Below are 20714 nucleotides of genomic sequence, written 5' to 3' on the forward strand. Positions count from 1 at the left end.
GTTTTATAAAAGCTTGGGAACAAAGCAGCCAGTCTCCATTCATCCTAGTCAATTCTTACTTAAAGCTATACACACACTATCACAACTACAATTTCACCAGGCTTCAGTGCTACGATTTATTATTCCCATCTAAGCCAATGTCCAAAATGACTCAGTATTTTAAGGCACATGAGCCCATCTTGAGCTTCCTGCAACCTCTCTTTTTCATACAGAACTTAATATACACTTAATAATCAGCTTCAAGCATGGCAGCATGCAACTAAAGGAAGTAACATTTCTTAAATAAGTAGCCAGGAAAACAATTTTATTTTTACCCAGTATTTTTCAATGGAAGCATCCAGTTCATTCATTCTTTTCAAGAGTGGCAGTTATTACTATTGCTGTCCTAGCGTATCTTTCGTACACTTCTGCTCTTACATCGATATGTTACTTCCATTGTCTCAGCACAGTTAGAGAACCAGCACCTTCTCAACAATCAAACGTGCTAACAGTGTTGTGCAACTGTTTTATTCTTCCAGGCGATGGGTATGACACCTTCCTTTCAGTTTATTCCTAAGACAACAGGTTGTAAATTATCCTCTAACAATACACAAATTTGTCTCTGATCCACAGATCAAAGGATCAAATACAACGTTCAGTTTACAAAGTCCAATCAAAGAACATTTTGAATAAAATGATTTACACAACAAATCTTGTTTCTAAATACAAACTGTTTCACACTGTCTCTCAAACTAAAACACACATATCATTACTTCCAATAATTATTCTAATTTAAATCGAAAATCTTCCCAATATTTTTCCTTATGCTTTAACATATAAGTATGTGTGTTTTGTGTGGTATCTTCCAGCATACTTTAACAAGTTTCTTTAAGACAAAATTTTGAATAAACACAACAGTTGTTTGGAAAGGAAATAAACATTAAACATTCCTTAGGACTTAGTGCTTAGAAAAACAGTACTAAAGACAATGATTAGCCTTCCATTATAAGAAGAGAAATAGCTAAGATGCACAATGCAGCCTATTTCAACGATGCCTCTCACAAAAAATGTTCCGACTTCCTGCAGAACACAGAAAGTCCACCTTAGGGACGCCACGTGTGAAGATCTTACTTAGCTATAGAGGCCTAAGGGCCTACAATCTCTAATTGGCCTAAAAGGAGCCGGCTCTACCCCCACCACTGACCCAGTGATGGTCCCATCAGCATGAATGTGTTCTAAATTGCCATAAGAACATCTCTATGTTGTTTTAGAAACTCAGTTCTTTAATTCATTCTGAAACAAAATAAATAATATACACCAATTCAAACTTCTCACAATTAAGCAAAACACAATAGGAAAATGCAAATCAGAAAATGCCTAATGAGGAATTGAATCTATGGGAAGAAGGAAAGAATTGGAAGCATATCAAAATGACTGAAACCACCCCAACTCCTTTTACTGTGAAAATTAAACTCAAAACTTACTGCACAGAAATCCCTTAGGATGGAATAGAAACCAGTAACTGTTTTCTTCCACCTTGTAATTTCCCTTTTCTTAATCACAAAGTCACCACCTAAATGGAAATATCAAGGCTCAGAATGACACTTTCACTTTCTTTGAGAAATGCTGATTTCCCTATCAGACAGGCACCAAAAATAGAAAAGTACTGTATAATAGCTTATACGTATCTAACATAAACTTTAATAAAATTATATTTCACATAATCGAGTGGAGGCACCATCATTTATTTAACCAATCCCTATTTTTGGACATTTGGATTATTTCCAATGTTTCACTATTACAGTGATTCTCAAAATGTAATTCTCAGGCCCACAGAGGATCCAGAAAACTTTTCAGGGAACTCATGAGGTCAAAACTATTTTCATAGTAACACTATGACAGTATTTGCCTTTTTCACCATGTTGACATTTCTACTCAGGGTGCAAAAGCAAAGGTTAGTGCCTTTGCATCTGTGTCACCAAAACCTACTAGTCATTGTCGTCTTTACCACTAGGCACTCACATTTGTAGGAAGGCAGTTTCACTTTTCTTAAATCTCAACCATTAAATACATTCCCCCCCCCTTCCGCCTCCCTGTCCCATTCGGGTTCAAGCCATTGTTTCTCAGTTTAGTTGTGTAGGATACAGCCCCCTGGCCCACACTGGTATTATGAGCCTTGCCCCCTCCACCCCCACTGACAGCAGCCCAGCTCCAGGGAGAGCTGTTGTTCACAATCTTACTGTGGAGGGCGCAGCTCACTGGCCCATGTGGGAATCGAACCAGCGACTCTGGCATTAGGAACATGGCGCTCCAACCACCTGAGCCATAGGGCCAGCCCAAAATACATATTTTTAATATTCTAAGTGACAAAGTGGGAAGTATGAATGAACTACTTCTGTTAAATACTAAAATAGAATGGCTATCTTGAGGAAAAGCACAACTGCTCTTGTTTGAGTTGTGAGCTAAACTGGCTGTTTTTTTCATGGAGTACCATTTTTACTTGAAAGGACTACTTATTCAGAATTGGATATTTAGCCAACATTTTCTCAAAAATAAATAAAGTGAGCCTGTCACTTCAAGGGAAACAACAGCATCTGTCGCCAATGATATGTAACTTTTCAACTAAAAAATCAGAATTTTGAAAAACTTGTGTCCACTACTTTGAGCTTGTTAGCTTTCTAATACTTAAAAGACTTTTCTGATATCATTGGTGTGATACTTGAAAATGTGATTTTTAAAAATACGTCAACATTTGGAATACTCAAATGACCTATGAATGAATGATGCTACAAAATCTTCTTAGGTAAAAGAGTAATTCATTCAAAGTACAAGAGAGACTAATGGACTTGAAGATGTTAACAGAAGACAGAGTTCACTGATAAGGTTTCAGAGTCCCTTTACTAACCTTTAAGGAACTAGCATTTCATGAGTTTTGGTGTAAAATCAAAGAAGAAATCCACAATTATGTGAAGTGGTTATTAAAATACATCTCCCTTTCCAACCAGACATCTGTGTGAAGCCAAATTTTAGTCACATTTTCCAGCCAAAGCAGGGATTACAACAGATTTCATGCAAAAACGGTATAAGAATCTAGTTATCTTTGGTTAACCCAAAGATTAAAAGGATTTGACTCCTCTCAATACAGTTTTTGTTTTGGTAAACATAGTTTTGTTTTATAAAAGTGATTGTTAATGTGCAACAAGTTTATTTTTTAATAAATTCATGTATTAATATTTTTAAATTTTGTTTTAATTTCTAACGTTGGTAAATATTGATAAATGTTAACCCACATGAACAAAAGCTCTTTGGGACCTCAATAATTTTTAAGAATGTAAGGAAGATATAAAATTTGAGAATATTTAAGAGTATCAAGTTTGAGAACTGCTACACTATTATAACCAGTGGCTAAAATATCCTGACAGTTTAATTTTTGTTCCCATCCTTAAATTTTTCTTAGGGTACAGCCCTAAAGCCGGGGTTATCATATCAAAGGGTAGGTACATTTTCAAAACATGATACAGGCCAACTGCCCTCCAGAAGATTTTTTCAGTTTACACTGCTCTCAAATAGAATGTATGCAAGCACATTTATTTAATGGCATTCTCACCCAACCCACAGTACTTCATTTAACTTTTGTCAATACGATGGGCAAAAGAATTTAATTTGTATTCATTTAATTTGTAGTCCTTTATTAGCAAGTTTAATATTTTAATATTAAATATAAGTTAAACACAAGTATAACTATAATTACATCAAATATATTCTACAATGTAATACTACTTTATAATAATTAAACATAACTAGTAACATCCTCCCCAATCATAGAGAATTTTGCTGTTCTTTGTGGAAGGAACAGGAGGCACAAATAAATAAATGGCAAAGGTGATCATCTGTGATTTTCCTCATTGGGAAAAACCCTTCAAACTAATGTTTTTATTCTAAATGTTTTGGCGTAGAACACATGCATTTTTAAAACATTTAATTAATGTAAAACTCTGCTTTATTATCAATATGACAATCTTGGGCAAGTTACTTAACCATAGTTTTCTAAATAAAATTTAAGGATGGGGAAAAAGACTTATCGGCAAGAATAATATTTATTTTAAACCACTAGTTGCAACAGCTCAGCATTCTTTTGCTGTCAGGATCCCTTTATACCCTTAAACATTATTGAGGACCACAAAGAGCTTTTGTTTCCATGTATTATATTTATCAATATATAAGTTCTTTGCAAGTATAGGCTATTATTATTAAATGACCTTAAAAGGTCTTGCTTTCTCAGAACAGTATATGAAATAGAAAACTCTCTGGGATACATTTATTGCCTTGGTTAAAATAAAGCTGTTAAAAGTGTAAGTTCTAGTATGCATTCTTCACCTTAGTAGATCACATAGAGCCTTGGAAGACCACTGATTTATCTGTAATTTCCTCTAATCTGTGTGTAGAGTATAACTTTAAAATAAAAATGAATTACTACAGTATATGTATATAATTTATGAGTCAAGTTCTATCTTTTGTTCATTGCTATATCCTCCAGCATCCAGAATGCCTAGCAAATAAATAATTGTTGAATATGCATATATCAATAAATTATACAGAATGAAAGGAATATAATAAAAACTTCAGGAGACCCCTGAACTACACGCCTTATAAGAACCCTTCCACCCATAAAATCCTATGACTTCTACTTCCACTTGTCCTTCTCTGTCCCTGGCACTACGTGTACATACATGGTGAGAAACATCTCAGAAAAGAGAGCCAAGAGTGATTATGAAAGCAAAAACCTGGATTAAGATCTACGTTTTCACTTTTTACAGCAATTTTCACATTTACATTATTAAATTTTGGAAGCCTTACACAAATTCCACATGAAGAGTACAACCAAAAAAAAAAAATCACTAAAGGTACAGGAATTGCTATGCTACTGCTATAATAAGAATTTTAAAGAAGCAGTTTGAAACACTGATTGTGTCAATAAATCTGGTTAGATACAAAAGTCTAACTTGGGGTATTAGCTACTTAAAAGTTTATCAATGTCAAATATTACTGTATCAATTGTGTTTTATAAATCTCTGATCTAAAATGTTTTTGAATATTTGAATGTGGGATGATTCTAAAGACTAAACTAAATTATTTCTGGCAAACCATAACTCCAACTTGTTAATTGTCCCAACTGGAAGTTACCCATCAGAAGCATGCCTAGAGCCATCTTGTTAGTTACGACACACAGACTTATATAACTTGTGAATCAAGGTAATCCCTTTCACTGACATAGGCAGTTAACTTTTTTATACTGATAGAGTTTATTCACCATTTTAAAAATCAATTTCTACCTCTCATCAAACATTATTTCTATTATTTATAAATGTAGGGCAAAAATAAACTACTCTGTATACAGCAAAATTTATTATGAACTAGTTCGACCAAAGAGAAAAGAGAATATATTCTCATACCCATCACCCAGCTTTACATTAACATTTTACCATATTTTGTTTCAGATTCTGAATGGGAAAAAAGTCATATATAGATCAAGCCTCCTATATATCCCTCTCCAATCTCATTTTATCCCTCCTCTATCCTAAAATTGATGCTGCCCGTCTGTGCATATTTTCATACCTTTACTATGTATATATCAACAACAGTATTGTTTTATGTATTAATACATAATCAGAACTGCATAGTATCTATTCTGTTCTTTAAATTTTATTCAAAATATTTGAAATAACTGAATACCAGTTAATAAATGACACTCTAAACTGTTTAGTCACATACTGACGTCTGCAACTTACCCTGAAATGCATCAAGTGCCCATCTGCTGAGGGTTCTGGAGGATTTTTACCCCCCAGGCCAATGCACCATAAGATGCTGAATGTGTGTAAAAAGGCCTCAATGGCAGGCATCTGTTCCCAAGAAAAGTAATGAAGAATTCAAATTATCTCAAACTACCAAATCTCTCCCTATTCTTTGTAAACTCTTCACATACCTCAATGCAATGACACTACCCTACAGAACTCCTGAACGTATGTTCCAGGAACCACGTGCAGGAATATTCCCAAACTGGAAATAATCTAATACCATCAACAAGAGACAATATATATACATTCTGTATAGACAAATGATGGAACACAATACTGCGATTAAAATTAAAATCAATTTCAGAGTTGAATGAAAGAAGTGACCACAGAATCTGTATGGTGTGATTCCACTTACACAAAAGTTCAAAAGCCAGGACAGTAGTTATTTTGAAAGAGAAACAAACATAGGCAGAGTGGGGGACTTCTAATGTAATAGCCATGCTCTAGTTCTTAACCTAAGTTGTCATGTCAAGGGTAAGCACTTTATATTTAAAATATATGTGTTTTATACACTCCCTAGATGTTCATTTCAGTTTTAAATAAAACAGAATGAATTGTTCCATTACAATACCACGCTTCCATTTAGTATTTTGAAATAAAAAATAGAAGCACATAAACTAGCAGTTATTAAATCTATACCACATAGTTTTACTATGAAAAAAAGTCTAGTTTCACTGTTTATAGGACTGTTTGAAAACAGAAAATAACCAAATTTCTTTTTTTTCTTTTTTTAAGATTTTTATTATAAATGTAGCTAACATACGTTATATAAGTTTCGGGGTACACCATAGTTATTCAACATTTATATGCCTAAGGAAGATCACCATAAGTCCAGCAACCATCTGACACCGTACCCTGCTATCACAATATTATTGACTGTATTCCCCATGCTGTACATTACATCCCCATGACTTATTTGTTTTGTACCTGGAAATTTGGACCTCTTACTCCCCTACACATCTTTCCTCCTTTTAAAAATTTCCAATTAGTTGACATTCGATATTATTTTATATAAATTTAAGATGTACAGCATATGGTTAGACATTTATATAAGAAGTGATCCCCCTGACTAGTCTAGAACCCACCTGGCACTGTACGCTGTTATTACCATATTATTGACTATATTCCCTACGCTTTCCTTTACATCCCTGTGACTATTTTGTAACTATCAATTTGTACTTCTTAATCCCTTCACCTTTTACACCATACTCCCCAAGCCTCTCCCATCTATCACCCCAACAAATCTAGTACCCCTGTGACACCATACATAGTTACAGTATTATTGACTATATTCCTTATGCTGTACCCTACAGCCCCGTAACTACAGTACAACCAAGTTGTACTTCTTAATCCCTTACCCTTTTTGCACCCACAGCCCCAACATCCCTCCCACGTGGCAACAACCATCAAAATGTTCTCTGTATCTATGAGTCTGTTTCTGTTTTGTTTGTTAATTTTGTTCTTTAGATTCCATATATAAGCGAAATCACACTGCATCTGTCTTTCTCTGACGGACACTCCACTCAGCACAGTACCCTCCAGGTCCATCCTTGCCACCGCCGATGGTGAGAAGCCATTCCCTGCCATGGCCGAGCACTATTCCATTGTATATATGTACCACATCTTTATCCATTTTTCCATCAATAGACACCCAGGCTGCCTCCACATCTTGGCCATTGTAGACAATGCTGCAATGAATATATGGGTGCACTGGTCCCCTTGAAGTAGCATTTTGGGTTTCTTCGGATAAATACACACATGTGGGATTATTGGGTAATTCTTTGCCTCTCGTTACAGCCTTTGTTATAAAGTCTATTTTGTCGGGTTTAAGTATTGCTATCCCAGTTTTTTTCTTTCGTTCCTATTTTCATGAAATATTTTTCCACCTCTTCACTTTCTATCTGTGTGTGTCTTTTCATCTGAAGTGAGTCTCCTGTAGGCAGCATATGTAAGGGTTTTGTTTCCTTACCCATTCAGTCCTCCTATGTCTTCTGATTGGAGCATTTAATCCATTTACATTGAAAATAATTACTGATAGATATGTAGCTATTGCCAATATAACCAAATTTCATTAGGCTTTGTAAGCTGTACCACACAACTCTGCACAAACACGACGGTCACTATGTGACTGAGTGTCCATCGAGCAGATAACGAACTTTAATTTACATCATATAAAGTCACACCTGCTACCCTGAAGAAAGAACTTCTAATATACTCGTACAGGGTAGAAGACACGACAAGATCCAAGAAAACACAAATTTTAAAAAACACAAAACCTTATAAGAAGCGGTTACTTCTGGACAGTAGGACTGAGAATGGGAAAGGGTAGAGGGGGCTGCTTTTCTGCACAAACTCTTCTATTAGATTCTAAACAATGTACACATATCACTTCAGCAACTTTTTAATAAAAAAAAATTGTAATCTTCATACAAACTCCAGAAGGCATTCATGTTGTTTATAGTTGCTTTTTTTCATGCTGGCAATCAATCTCAGGCTACAAGTTATGGAGATAAGAAAGACCTGATAACGTACTGCTCAGCAATTAAAGGCAAATGAAAGAAGAGTTCTGAATTCCTACAGGGGGAAGAGAATGAAGTGAAGAGAAAGTGAAAGGAAAAGTTTAGGAAGAGTTTTCTGATGATGAGGATAGTGTTGATTCAGACATTTATATTAATAACTGGAAGAGAAGGAATCAAAACATTTCTACACAGGAATTTGTACAAAGCTCAGCTTATAATTTTTCCCACTCTGCCAACAAAGCAAACAGCCATACGAGGTGTTTTTCCATGACCGGTGGGATGCCTAGACGTTTGTAGTATAGAACAACAGTCACCTTTACGACAGTACACAGATCACCGGACACGACACAAAGGTAAAGGTGACACAAAACTTTCTCTTTAGTAGGTTCTCCACACTAATGGGAGAAAAAGATTGTTCCAATAACTGAGAACTGCTTTAATCATTTGAGTTGACTCAGTAACATTACTAATTTAATTTCCGCCATCGATATGAAGCAGCTCAAGCAATGGAGCAAAATACTCTGGTGGAAATACAACTCATAGAATAATTACTTTCAGACCACTCACCAGGTAGGACTCTTCTTCCCATCCCTACAACAGTCTGTGAACACTTTTGTCCCAATAGATGGGATGTAATGTAAGGCAAAGTCTACGAGGTCTGACAGTTAAGTTCGCGAACTCATCCTAGAAAAAGTGCTACACACCTCATTGCTGAGTATCACTATGGTCACTTTCAAAGTCCTCCCCTTGGGAAGCTGTGCACTGATGCCAGCGCCTAGTCCACCCTTCAAAGCAATTTTGGAACTCTTTTTCTGGAATGGCCATCAGAGTGGTCGTCGTATTACCCTGGATGTCCTGAATGTCATTAAAACGTCTTCCTTTCAATATTTCCTTTATCTTCGGGTAAAGAAAGAAGTCACTGGGGGCCAGATCAGGTGAGTAGGGAGGGTGTTCCAATACAGTGATTTGTTTACTGGCTAAAAACTCCCTTACAGACAGTGCCGTGTGAACTGGTACATTGTCGTGACGCAGGAGCCGTGAATTGTTGGTGAGAAGTTCAGGTCATTTTCATCTAACTTTTTCACGCAGCCTTTTCAGCACTTCCAAATAGTAAACTTGGTTAACTGTTTGTCCAGTTGGTACAAATTCATAATGAATAATCAATCCCTCTGATATCAAAAAAGGTTAGCAACATTGTTGTAAGAAGTTCGCGAACTTAGCTGTCAAACCTCGTACACATACACGTATGCAGTTAATAATGTAAATGCCCAAAGAAACGTCAAAAATCATATCCAAGCATCACATGGAAAAAAAATAAATACTCCCTCCCACACTCAAACAATTAGAAATAATAATAGTGTATTTCCCAGGAAAGAAGGTTTTCAAAAACTGCAAATGCTACCCTAAATCAGGAAGTGAATCATTTTTCCTAGAACCCCAAGATAAGAGAACAGAGAGAAACATCATAAAACAGCAAATGGAACTAAAAAGAACTAACATTGGAAGAGTGATGGCTCACTAAGAGATACAGAATAGGCTAATTATATTAGGAAAACAAAAATAATTAGTTTAATTATATGTTGTGGTCAATATGGCAGTGGGTTGGGAAACAGGAGGGAGCAAAGCAGAATTAAAGAGGAAAGAGGGAAAGCCACACAGGTGCATAGCACAGTGAAAAATGGAATAGATAAAGGAATAACCGGGATAAGGAGGGGAGGCTAAGTAAGTTCTAATGTTGATAATAAACTACTATAGTCACTTTCCTTAGTTACTAGAGACTGTGGGCTTCAAAATACTGTTTAAAAATTCAAATATTAAAATGCTACAAAACTGATTAATCGCCCTTCCTAAACCCAGAAACGCTTTTTCTTAACGTGTGTCCTATAAGCACCGATCTCACAATCATCTAGGGTACTTATTAAAAATGCAGGTGGATAAGCCAAACTCTAGGTCTAATGAATCAGAATCCCTTGAAGCCAGCTCACTGTCCATTACACTAAAGGCTGAAAATTACTGCTTTAAAATATATACCAACAGGTAGGTGTTTTTCTTTTGAATGGTTACAATGTGCAGGCACCAGATGGAGATTAAGTTGAGGGCCACGTGCTTTTTAAGGATTTGTCACCTCTAACTTTAGCAGGACCTGCCCAACTCAGTACAGGAGCCAAGGGTTTTAATGCAGCAAATAATAATTGCCTATTTATATGAGTTTAGTACTTTGTCAAAGGTTGAAAAAGACAGAGAAATAGAAGAAAACCCCTCTGACCTCAAAGAGCTCATCTTCTGATTCTTACTGAAGACACTCTTCTTAACCTGGGCAAATGCGACTCCTTCAATACCCATGATTCCTAAAGATCCATAAACGTTCCTGACTGCTTTAAGTCTCAGTCATCTTTCATCGCTAGGCTGTATGTACCCAAATTTAACTTCCCAGGGGTTTGCTTCTCTACTTACTTCCCCTGTGTTACTAAGGCCTGGTTTCCCAGTAAGAACCTAAGTTTGTGAGGATGGAGCCCATGTTTTCTCACCTTCTGTGCCGTTTGTGGCTTAGGACAATGAGACCACACTGTGGAAAACCTGGTATTGAACTGGGTCAGGAGACCTGGAAATGTAGGAGATTCGACAGTTATATGCAAAGTAATAATAATAAAAAAATCCAAATTTCAGATTTAAAGAAAGGCAGATCTAAAGTAAATTTCAACCAACCCAACAAAACACATCAAAAAGTTAATAGACAAGGATTGTGTATTCCCCAGAAGATTCTAAAAGTGCCTGGTATGTACAGTAAATTCTCAAAGGAGGAGAGTAGGTATGACAAATGGAATGAGATTACTAATTATGGGAAGGTTAAATTCAAGATAAAAACGTCCAGATTTTGTAAACTCATATGCAAAGTTTTATCACACATACCCGGTACGTACACTTTACTCGAATAGAACAAGGCATCATATAAAACAGTAATTGCCCTCCGAAAAGAATATATGAGGTAAAACTAAAGTAGAAATCAACCTATCTTTGTACCTAGAAGTTCAAAGCAAATTTCCAACTTCTTGTATTTCCATCTCCCCCAGGCCCATCTTAAAGAAGCAATGCCAAAAACTATGCTTCAACTATGAAAAAAATTCTAATAGCAAAAAAAGCTGTTGTAGAAATTAAATGTATCATCTTCTCTCTGATGTAAAAGGAAACTAGCTTGAACACATTTTCAAAATCATTGGTTCATTTGTTTGGTTGCACCTTATCACCAAAATGATCACCAAGGAACTTAATTGAGGTTTTATTTACTCTGAAGGAAATACAGACCGTGTCACACAAAGCATCGCTTGTTGGGGTGGATGGACGGGAGTGGGCAGCTGCCACTAAACACGGCACACCCCTGGGCAAGTCCCAGGGCCGCTTTGCGCCCCGTCTTCATCTATCAGGTGAGGCAGTGGGACGTCTTCAGCCTTCTTCAGCGCTAAAGCTGTGTAAAATGGTGATTCTAAGTTCAATTCTGAGGACTCAGTTTACACTTATATTCAACCTTCTGCAATGAACAGAAGGAAGGGGACTACTAACTAGTAAGTCTTAATGGCTTTCCCTGGCTTCCATGCTTTCTTCTTCCTCCCTTCTCCTGGAAGCCCCACCTCAGTCTTCTTTACAGACCGGGAGTAAGAAACTGAAATATATGACCAAGCATCTCTTATTGAAATTGCACCAGCATCTTAATTTAAGGAAACTAAATTCTTCTATTTCTCTTTAATAAATAAAATCTTAATTACCTACTTATTTGTGTGCCCCACCCCCCGAGTTTTCTCTGATGGGTCACTGGCTTTTAAAAATTAAAAAAGAAAAAATTTCATTTTAAGACGGAAAAGCTTCATTAGATTTTTCACAGACCAGACTAGAACACTGCCTCTGCTTACTCCAAAGGCTGACTAAACCTGCAATCTGCACACAAAGATCATAGCAAATGGCTCAGAGTATAAATGTCTGCTCTGCCTTTCTTGTAAGACCACAAAATTGACCTGTTAATATCAACAATCTCGTCAAAAGAGTAAGAAATAATAACTGACGGCCTTTGTATCTTCCCTTTCATTTGACGGGCCTTGAAGCACTTAGAAAATTAGTAACAGCGAATTCCCAAAAAATTAGCTAAATATCATCACAGTCAATAATAAATGACTTGGCAAATTATTCATAACCATTGCACATTCTAATTTTACTTTCATTCAAATTTTAGTTTCATAAATAACTTTCGTAAGTAAAATACTGTTGCATTCAGCTTCTCGGCGCACCCAGAACTGGAAGACACACCAGCACACAGACTTGCCAAACTCGCACAATTTCAATAATGACAAATATTTCAGGAAAAGACTGAACAATCTGTCTTTCACAAAAGGTATTACTTTTTAAAATTCAAAACAAGCTAATTTAAGAACAATAGTAAAAAAGGAAGGCCAATCCTCTTTACTTTTTCTTTTTACACAAATTGAAATACTGTGTGTTTCCGTAGAGGCTGGTTATGCCTCTAAGATTGTTACTCAGAACAAGTTCCAGGGTGAATTATAAAACTTTATTTTTTTTTCTAATAATAAATCAATCATTCTGGTCTTTCTTCCTCGTTATTTAATAGTCACTTTTACTTGTTATCTAAATGACTGCTCATTCTACTTAAAACTTCTATTTAGTTTTTAAAATTAGTGTTTAGTATCATTTAATTAACTTTTAAAAAAGAAAAAACAAAAAGCTAGAACAGTCAAAGGGCAACACCTATGACTAAATGTCCCCAAACTTCCCCTTAACTAAAATGCCAAAACAAAACAATTGCTCCTGAATATTTTTCTTAACACTCATAACACACAAGAATAGCATAGTTTACTTAAGTGTAACTTCTGGCTACCCCCCAAATATAATTCGATTTTTTAAATTAAAATTTGGCTTAGTTTGTTTTGTGATGTAAAAAAAGAAAGAAAAATCTCCTTTATTCTCAAGTCATACAGGAAAACAAAATCACACAAAACATAAAAAATGCTTTACCAAGAAGATCTAAAACTTTCCAGAATCTGAATGCTTTGTTTCCCCGTAGTAGTTAAGTGCAATAAGGCATGTGACTGACTATACACATTTTTTTCAGAGACTTAAAGAACACATTCAGCCATGTTCTTCGACAGGTAAGAACCACCTTCCATTTACCAGCTCAGGAAACAGCCAGAAGCAAACACCCCAAATCATAACAAGTTACCTTCAAATATTCTCATTCTCTTCAGATACTGTCCTTTGGGCTTGAAAATAAAAAGCAATCCGGCAAGTTTTATGCTGTTAAAATGGCTCCTGTAGATTAGGGAAGTGGTGTCTGTGCTTCAGCTTATGAGTCATACATGAAACTAAGTGTTTCTAAGGAGGCACGCCCATGTTGCTGTGGACCCAATTATTCTGCTAGGTCAAACATGCAAATCACAGGTAAAGCGGGGAGAGCACGGAGAAGGGAGTGGGGGAGCCACAGGGCAAGATCCACCTTGATTACACCATTACTCCGGGCATGTTAATTACCATCATTTAAAAGTAACAATGAAATACAATGAGAATCTACAGGAAGCAAAATTAAAAAGCATTTTAAAAAATAAAATCTCAGATTTTAGAAGTTATTTTAATATATCGAGTAAATAAAAGTATGAAAGAGAAAAGGCATGGGAGGGAATAGAAGGGAGACAGCCAACTTTCTGGCTTTCAATGTAGCAACGAACTGGTGAGTCTAACCTGGCTACTCATTAACTCTTATATGAAAGGGTATATTATATGCAATCTGGAAAAGCCAGCAAACTGCCATCCCAGATGCAGATGTGTATGTTTACTAAACAGATAATACCCACTAGAAAATTCAAAGTTCAGTGGAAAAATAAGTGTGAATTAATCTGGTTTATAGATACACACACACACACACACCCCTCAGGATCACAAAGGAACTAAAATCCAATATATCAAAATGATTTTAAATAGAACTGCAAAGGTAATAAAACCCTATTTTAAACAAATTATCAATGCAATCATGGTTCATAACTCTACTACTTCCTAGTGACAACCACAGTTTTCTTTACATTTCGAACAGAATTTTCCACAAATAACAGCCTACTGTGTGCCAGGCATGCTGCTGCGGCTCTGCTGGACCATCCCACCGTGAGCCTGAGGGTGCCAAGCAAAGACACGGCCGGCCGGGGAAGTGCTGCTCTCCAAGCATCTCACAAGGTGCCCAGGCAGCGGAAACAGTACTCTGACTACATACCCTGTTGCCTGGGTGAATATTTATTCATTTATTCTAAGAGCTTAAATTGATCAAAGTGGCTTGAAAGCATTAAGCACTTTCAGAGGCGCTTTAAATGATGAAGTGCAAGTAACCAGCTAGCCTTCATCCTCGTATTTTACAAAAAGTAAATGGGATTTAGCAAGGTATTCTCCCTTTAGTTAATTACTTGGAAGGAATTCTTCTGCCTTTCGAGAGACACAGCTATCACTGACTTAGACGGAACTTGACAAACTGCTCCAAAACTTAATGACAGTGAACCGACTCGCTGCCCTTCAAGCACCTATTTCATTCCATTGAACACCACTTGATTTGTTTTTTTATTAAAATAATCTCCATGGTTCAACAAACTATTAATCAAAAATTATGCTAAAAAGAAAAATACATCACTTTTTCTATTGTCAAATGTCGTATTTAGTTTCCTTTAGCTCATTTAGCAAGAGTGACTATTCAGAACCCAAATACCAAGAAAAAGGTCCTCTGAGCAGTCGCAGGAAATGTTCATGGAAAATCCAAGTCGTCTCCCAGAGCTGAAACTTATTTTAGGGGATACCCATGTAAGCCCAGTAATTTGATTATCCTATAGCTAACAAGAAATATTAGAAATTATACTGAGTAAAAGAAGAAATGGATGATGTCAGAACAAACAAGGACAGAGTTGATAATAAGATAAAAAACATACAAAACCTATGAAACTACAAATAAACATACGTAAAAAGTACTGGGCTCTGAAGCCAGCCTGTAAGGTCAATAATTCTACATTCCGCTAAGTATTATCACCACACAGTAATTGTCTCGAAGACAGCATTATTATGATAAAGGCTGTTAAAAGACAAAGTAACATCAAGTGTGCGAAATTTTTTATGAAACATGGATACATAAAAGGCCAAGCTTCTGCTACTGAGAAAAATCCATTTACATAAACCCATTACTTGATAATGGCAGATATTTGGACTGTATTTTAAAAGTACTTTTGGCCACACATAAATATGAAAATAACTATCCCTCTTCAGCAGAAACAAGTATCTTCTCTAAGAAGATCATTCAGAGTTGTTATAAAAATATACTGGCCCCCTTGCCCGTCCCTGTTAGCATTATTTTACTACCCACAGGAACTGGGGTCTGGTTCTGTTCACAGCCCCAAGAAAGCAGTCTCCACAGGGAAACAAATGGCAAACAGTTCAGCACAGGTTCTAGAGTCAGTCTCCTTGGGTTCAAATCCCAGCTCTGTCACCTGTTAGCTGTGTAATCTTGGGCGATAACGTTAACAATTCTGTGCCTTAACCTCTTCACTTGCGATTTAGGCTAATAGTACCCCTCAAAGGATTCTTGTGAGAATTAAATTAAAATCAATCCAAGTACTACTATTTGATGTACAGAATTTTCACAACTCAAAGATAAAAAACCAGTTTTTAAAATGGTCCAACAATCTGAACAGAGAACTTCACCAAAGAAGAGATACAGATGGCAAACAAGCACAGAAAAGATCTCAACATCATTACTCAGGAGGGAAATGAAAATTAAAGTCACAATACCTCTAGATGCTATTAGAGTAACTTTAAAAAAAGCAGCTAGTGACAATAACAAGTGCTGGTGAGGATGCGGGGCTGTTTGTGGGAACGCAAAACAGTACGGCCTGTTTGAAAAACCGTTTAGCAGTTTCTTATAAAGTTAAACATGTACTTATCATACAATCCAGCAGTCCCACTCCTAGATATTTACTCCAGAGAAAAGAAGATTCAGGTCTATAGAAACAACTGCTATGCAAATATTTACAGCAGTTTTATTCAAAACACTGGAAAGGCAACACCCATCAACTGAGCACAACTGACGGCAGAGCACATTGCCGTCTAGCCACACGCTGGAACGGTACCCGCAGGGGGAAAGGCATGAACTTCTGACTGCTGATCAATGCTACGACCTGCGTGAAATAAAAGCAGCGTGAGTGAAATAAGCCAAACTCAAAATATATTTCATATGATTCCATTTATGTAACATTCTGGAAAAGGCTACACAAAAAGGATAGAAATCCTATCAGTGGTTGCCAGGAGTTGGGAATGAGGCCGGGGATTGACAACAGAGAGCAGGGAACTAGAAAGGTGACGGCGTGCTAGAAATATTCTGTGTGGTGATTATGCTATCAGTTATATGACCTATTTCTGTTCTCAAAAATCACATAACTTTGATTTATGGCAAATCCTACTATGTATAAACTGTGTCTCAACAAACTTGACTTTAAAAAGAAATCCAGTTCATATGCATAAAGTGCTTAACATAGTACTGAGAACTTAGTAAGCACTTCATAAACATTGTTATTGTTGTCGTGCTTCACAGTAGATGCGATCAGGATCAAATACTGCAGGGTGACAAACTTGAACTAAATCTCCAAACTTTTGTGTAAATACAAAGTGGCATATTAGACTTGTGATGGAAATGTAACATACTTGTGTGTATGTTTATTTCTAAAATTAGACACGTATTAGGTTGGTGAAAAGTACTTGCGGTTTTTGCAATTATTTTTAACTTTTTAGACCACAATTACTTTTGCATCAACCTAATATCAAGTCAGTATGTACCTTAATATAGAGTTGTCACAACTGCCTGGGGAATTTTCAACATTGATGTTTGAATTAACTGAGAAAGATTAGGTCGACTGAATGAATTTAAATGCCAACTAAAGTTCGGACATTGTTTCTTTCTTTAAAATAGAACTTATGAAAAGAAGGCACTGGGTAAGAGACGACTCACTTGTTCCCTTTTATCATTACTGCTCCTTGAATTCAAATTTGAAATCTTTTAGTATGTGAAAATATAGAATAGTCTGATTTTCATATTTAGGAAACCTGGGCTAAAAAAAAGGCTTGGTTTGAATCTGTCCCTTACGTCAGAAGCTAACATGCCATCACCACCAGGGATGGAAGATCAAACCATCAAATTGGTAAATGACTCAAATTGATAATTCTCCACTACTTAAAATTAAAATTAAAAATAACATTTAACAGACTGAAATTTAGCGTTACAAATCTTTCAGTGGGGAAGAACTAATTCTAATGTGAATACCTCTCAGCGTGTAATCCCAGTTTCTGAGCCACGTGCAGCATTTCCGAACGTGACTTAATGTAAAACAGTTACTTCTCTATCATCTGTCACTAGTGTTAGCTGTGTTAAAATGAGGCCTCCTCCTGCTTCTGCAGAGACAGAATATCAGGACCCGTCCATGAGGAGCGTCCTCCTGGGAGGACCCAGCCGTGGCTGGGTTTGCTCACTACTGGATCCCATCACTAAGACAGGGCCCAGCACACAGCAGGAACTCAGAGACATGGATGAATAATTTTTCTGAAACGGTTTGTTGCGGCCAAATTGTTGCATGTCAAAATTTTATTACACATTGAAATATTTTTTAAAAACATGATTTGATATAGCCAAATTCACATAATCAACTGTTAGAAGATTCTATTGTAGGTGTTACTTTGGGTGTTATTCTTTCCTCTCCTGTGAAAAATAACCGAGACTTGATTGTACAATTATCTTCTTTGTGGGGCTCCAGGTAATATGCTGACTGCCATCTCAAACTGTTTCATACAGACATGACATTGGACCTTACAGTTACATTTAAAATTCAATATTAAAAACAATCTACTATCTTGTACTTCAGTGGATTGTAACCAAGTACCACCTCTGAGTTACCTAGAGAAGCTCTTTGGAAGCCACCTGTCTACTCCCAGAAACAGATTCAGCAGTGTGGGCAGAGGCCAGGCTTCTGAGTAGCCCTAGCACCTAATGTAGTTTGTGCTCCTCACACAGCAGCCACTCAGAAAGATACTCACCACCTTACCATTCAATAATCTCTAAATATTGTGGAGGGGCAATCCGAAACTCCTCCTTTGCTACTCTCCAGGCAAAAGCATTGCATCACAGAAACACAATGTCACAACGTCCTGCCCCTTTCCCTACCACAAACTGCCCACTTTCAATTCACCTTTCACTCTGCTATCAGAGAAGTCCTCCTACAGAACGCTGTGGGTGATGTGATTATGTCTCATGGCAGAAAAACAAACTGACTCCCTTGAAGCAAAACAAAAAGCTGGACTATTTATCATGGGGAACAAGGCTTTCACAATCTGACCTCAATCTACCCATTTTCCAGCCCTATCTCCCCCACTCTTCACCTCTCCCCACTGCTGCTTTTCTCTCTCTCTCTCACACACACGCACACACACACACAGACACACCACACACTCCAGCCAACTGAACCTTCTGGATTGCTGCGTTCCTATTTGTCTGCGTTGCCTGGGTTTGGAAAGCACCTAACTTGTTTCCCACCCTGTCCCTCACCTCCGCCTACTGACCCATCCCTCAGTCTCAAGTCAAATGTGTGCTCGGCATGAAGGCTTCCCTCCATAGTCTTACTTACAATTACTATTACAAGAACTCATCACAAGGCTGAGAGGGAACTTAGAGAGTTTCTATCCAGTCCAGTAGTTTATAAATTTTTCATTAAGCATCTAAATTCTTTAAAAATTCTTTAGGAAACCTCGATACTACATACATTTAAGTCTTTGCAGTTTTAAAAAGGTCTAAAACACGGACCCATCAAACCTCATTTTAAAAATAGGGAAAGAAGGTCCATAGACAGAAGTGACTTGACTATGTCAAGTTAATGACCAATCACAGGTATTCTCAGGTACTCACTCAATTTCAGTATTTACTGAGCACCTACTATGTGCCAGGCACTATTCAAGGCCCTTGCTATCCAGCAGCAAACAAAAGAAACACACTGTTGATAAAATGATCCATACCCCCAACGGTATTTACATCGTAGCAAGGGAGAGAGACAGACATGATGAACAAAATATATGTTAATTATAAATAAAAGACATGAATAAAACATAGTGTGTTAGTGATAAGGACAAAGAAAAATTACAATAGCAAAGAGAAGAATATGACATTTTATATAAACTAGCTGTAGAGGACTTACTTTTGCCCCGCCACTTTTGAATGAAGACCTCTAGCCATGTAGACGGATCTAAGGAAGAATGTTCTAGACAGAATAAAGCCAGTGCAAATAACAGAAAGCTTGCCTGCTATGTTCAGGGAAAGTGCAGAGGCCAGTGCGGTTCAAGAGAAAATGAGGAGAATAATAACAGGAGAAGGAAGAGTCCTAGAAACGAATAGAGAGCCTCACTGTTTGGAAACTTGAACCGAAGAGTTTTGAGTAGGTAAGTCGTAAGATATGGCTGCTGAGCTGTAAACAGACTGCAGAGGGGCAAGGAGAAGCTAATGAAATAACCCAGAAAAGAGGATAATGACGGAGATTAAGGAGGCCGCAGAAGAGGAAGACATAGATTAGGACATGTTTTTCAGGGACAGCCATGGAGATTGTTGAATGGATGCAAAGTGGGTTGCGGGGGAAGGAAAGGCCTCAGAACTCCATTTTCAGCAACTGGAAGACTGCAGTTACCAAAACTGAGATAAGAAAGAGTACAGACGGCAGTGGTTTGAGACAGCGGGGCATGAGGAGTTCAGTTTTGAACATGTTAAGTTTGAGGTGCTCATTAGCTATCCAAGTGGAGACGTCAAACTGGATATATTGTCCTGGAATGGCAATCAAAGGCCTGGATGTGTGGCCTAGATAAATAAATGTGGGCGTCATTAACATACACATGCTATGAAAGCTACAGACATAAAAGGTGATCATGAGGGACCCTTGTGACTCCAATATGGAAAGGTAGGGGAGATGACGTAGAACTAGCAAAGGCAGGAAAGGAGCACCCAGAAATGTAGCAGGGAAACATGTGATATTATTGGGAATTCAGGTGAAAGTGTTTCCAAGAGGAGGGAACTACCAACAGTGCCAACTGATGACAGATTAAATAAGATGGAAGTCTGAGGGAAAAACTGAGCCGAATTTAGTAACATGGGTGTCACCAATTTTGAAAGTAGAGGTTTTCACGATGCGCTAGATGTAAAAACAAAACAAAACAAAACATCTGATTAGAGAGAGTTTAAGAAAGAGTGAGAGGTAAGAAGCTAAAGACAGAAAGTAACTTTGTTGTGAAGGGTCAAGGAATGATTTTTTTT

The 20714-nt window shown here is 37.1% G+C and overlaps 1 protein-coding gene across 6 annotated transcripts in view; it reads right to left on the reverse strand.

Moving 5' to 3' along the window:
- ELF1 (E74 like ETS transcription factor 1) overlaps positions 1 to 20714 on the reverse strand; it is a 98391-nt gene that overhangs the window by 61651 nt on the left and 16026 nt on the right. The window contains exons 1-2 of one of the 6 annotated variants that reach the window (XM_081046825.1): positions 13578 to 13720; positions 10882 to 10955 (exon numbers count right to left, since the gene is read on the reverse strand). The exons of 2 other annotated variants lie outside the window; for them this stretch is intronic. The gene's annotated coding sequence lies outside the window, so the exon portion shown is untranslated. Of the gene's footprint in view, positions 1 to 10881; positions 10956 to 11656; positions 12775 to 13577; positions 13721 to 20714 lie in introns of those variants that run through there. 3 more of the 6 variants (XM_081046827.1, XM_081046828.1, XM_081046829.1) reach the window with 3 other exon arrangements.

This window comes from Rhinolophus hipposideros, assembly GCF_964194185.1.
Source record: "Rhinolophus hipposideros genome assembly, chromosome: 4".
NCBI classification, from domain to species: Eukaryota; Metazoa; Chordata; class Mammalia; order Chiroptera; family Rhinolophidae; genus Rhinolophus; species Rhinolophus hipposideros.